This window comes from Capricornis sumatraensis, chromosome 18 (genome assembly GCF_032405125.1).
Source record: "Capricornis sumatraensis isolate serow.1 chromosome 18, serow.2, whole genome shotgun sequence".
Lineage (NCBI taxonomy): Eukaryota > Metazoa > Chordata > Mammalia > Artiodactyla > Bovidae > Capricornis > Capricornis sumatraensis.
In genome coordinates this window covers 15,065,514-15,068,636 of record NC_091086.1, presented here as the reverse complement: position 1 = coordinate 15,068,636, position 3,123 = coordinate 15,065,514, and the positions used below count along the sequence as shown (strand labels likewise).

Genomic DNA, 3,123 nt, shown 5'->3' with positions numbered 1-3,123 from the left:
CAAACAAGTCTAGAAAACAATAAATGCCTATATTGAGAGCTCATCTACTTCTCTAATGGCAGGACTATTTCTGAAACATTATATTAGTCACTTAGGGCTATCATAACAAAGTATGACAAACAGTGTGACTTCAAACAACAGAAATATATTTCCTCGCAGTTCTGGAGGCTAGAAGTCCAAAATCAAGGTGTCCATGGGCCTTGCTCCCTGAAGTCTCTAGGGAGAATCCTTCCTTTTCCCTTCTTAGCTTCTCGGTGCATGCATGCTAAGTCGCTTCAGTCATGTCCAACTCTTTGCAACCCTTTGGACTATAGCCTGCCAGGCTCCTCAGTCCATGGGACTCTCCAGGTAAGAATACTGGAGTGGGTTGCCGTGCCCTCCTCCGGGGGATCTTCCCGACTCAGGGACCACACCTGTATCTCTTATATCCCGGGCAGACAGGTTCTTCACCACTAGCGCCGCCTTGGTGGCCGCTGGTAATCCTTGTCTTACTTGGCTTGTAGCTGTATCGCTCCAACCTCTGCCCCTATTGTCACATGGCTTTCTCCCTGTGTATCTCCTCCTGTCTTACATGGACCAGGTTTATTAATCTGCCTGAACTGCTATAACAAAATATGATAACTGTATGGCTTAAGCAACAGTCATTTTTTTCCCTCACAGTTCTGTCTACAAGAGCTAGAAGGCCAAGATCAAGGTGCTAGCTGATTTGGAAGGTCATGCATGTGAGAGGAACACTATTCAACCTGGTACATTCCCCTAAACAAATAATAATCTCTTATGTGTTTAAATGAAATAAAGCAAAATGTCTTTATAAGGTGTACCAGAAAAAGAAAGCTCAGTGAATCCCTTAAGAATCCATCCTATTCAGTCATCCATCCCATCAGTTCTCAATGTGCGATTTAAGGACCATTTAACCCAATCCAACTTTGGGAGGGGCTGATTAAAAATATAGGTTATGGGCTTGATCCTGCAACAAATATACTAAAATTGGAATGATACAGGGAAGGCTAGCATGCCCCTGCCCAAGGATGACATGCAGATTTGTAAAGGGTTCCATATATATTTTTTTTAATGCAGATTATTAAACATAGTATAAAGTGAGAGATTTTTCTGGAAGGAGATTTCTCCAGGTGAGAAAAATGACTGTCCAAGTGAATCTTATTTTCTATCTCTATCACCAAATCTCAGATACTTCCAGAGTTATATTTCTTCTGCCTATGCCATGCCTGGCCTCATGGCCAGTTCCTCCTCAGCTCAGCCTGAGCACAAGTAAACCCCCTTTCTTGAGTGTCTCTTCATGCAGCTAAGACAGGCTGGCATTCAAAAATGACATAGCTGAATATGATGGGAAACCAAAAGAAAATATAGGCGACACAATAATAGTCACTAGGCTTTCAGGGTATAGAGAGAACTCTGAGTCAATGTCGACAGCAATGGAAGGACCAGAGCCCTATCAGAAACACCTTCCTTCCCTGCTCCCTGGAGATCTCTGCCAAGTGGCCTCAGGCTTGATTTCTAACCTCCAGGAGCTGGCCCTCCCCTACCAAACTAGAGTTTCTAAAGACTAGCCAGGGGCCTCCCTGATGGCTTAGTGGTAAAGAATCCGCCTGCCAACGCAAGAGACTCAGGTTCAATCCCCAGCCCAGGAAGATCCCACATGCCACGGAGCAACTAAGGCCACGCGCCCCTACTGCGCCTGCGCTCTAGAGCCAGGGAGCCACAGCTCCTGAAGCCTGCTCACCCTAGAGCCTGCGCTTCGCAGCTGCAGAAGCTGCTGCAGTGAGAAACCTGCACGCTGCAGCGAAGAGCAGCCCCCACTCGCTGCAGCTAGAGGAGAGCCCACGCAGCAGCAAAGACTCAGCACAGCCAAAAACAAAAAAGTAAAAACAAAGAGTACCCAGAAGCACTCGTCTCCTCAGTCAGGCACTTGTGGGGGCTCGGGGGGCGGTGGCCCACAGTCATCCACTATGAGCAGAGGATAGAGTCTCTTCTTTGCTGCCCCCTTGCGCAACGCAGTACCTGGCACATCCTGGGGCTCAGTGTAATGTCTCTTGGGTGAGAATTTAAACCTCTGCCTCACACAAATGATCAGAGCAACCCAACGTCTTCCCACTTAATCCCGGTTTCGGATCTGAGGGCCGCACTTTCTTCAAGTTGTTGGGGTTGTCACGGCAAGCTTTGGGGCTCTGGTTATCTGCCCCGCCCTCTTCGGCGGCACCTTAGGGCCTTTCTCTCAGGGAAGTGTAAAGTCTCTTCGTGACTAGACAGCTCTATTCACCAAAGCTCTTCAACCACATGTTGAAGAGTCCTCAGGCCACGAGACGGGAGCTGACATACTGACCTGGGATCAGCAGACCAACCTCTTCATTTTGAAAGAAGGGAGCTGAGGCCCAGAGAATGTTCAGGAACTTTCGCAGGCTCTCACAGCCATTCCATGGCAGAGATGTCCCCGGAACTCAAACTGCTGAATGCCCAGATCTGGACTTGTTTCCCTCATCGCTCAGCATTCCTCTGCCCCTCCACTCGTTTTCTCTAGAATGGTGGCCTCCGAGAAGCGAGGCTGCTCTCACCAGGGGCCCTCTGTCCCTCCCCTGCCCTCAGAGTCTGGCCAGCCTCCTGTTGGTTCCCAGATGCTGCACTACACCTCTGTGTTCACCCCGAACCTTCACAGTTTAAGATGTAAAAGCAGATGCTGACCTAGCCGGGGCTCCCCTGCACAAGTCCCTTGGCCCTGGAAGAAGATGGAATTGTGTCATAAATACCAGAAAGTGCCTGTTGAAAGGAACGCTATCTTATTCATACGTGTGTCTGACTCTTTTTTTCTCTGTTTTATTTGCTTTTTTCCTCCATCGGCCCACCCTCACCTCCCTGAATAAATGCAGGCAGACCCTCTGAATGCCTGAAGATTTTGAACAGATAAACCAGACAGTAATTTGGTACCTTTGCTGAGTATGCTGAACTGAAATTAGTGCAGATCTCAAGAGGACCAACATTGCCTAAGAATAACCTTGCTAACAACTAATTTTATCTCTCTCTAAAAATATACACTCCTTGAACCAAACTTGGGGGAATGTGATAGGAGAAAAAGCAGAGAAATATAAATAAATTTATAAAAATGTAATC

At 47.5% G+C, this 3,123-nt stretch overlaps 1 non-coding gene across 1 annotated transcript; it reads left to right on the top strand.

The window, feature by feature from the left end:
- Positions 1–961: 961 nt before the first annotated feature.
- On the top strand, positions 962–1,063 carry LOC138094764 (U6 spliceosomal RNA). The gene has a single exon (XR_011146277.1). It is a non-coding gene; the product is annotated as a U6 spliceosomal RNA (small nuclear RNA).
- The last annotated feature ends 2,060 nt before the right edge of the window (positions 1,064–3,123 follow it).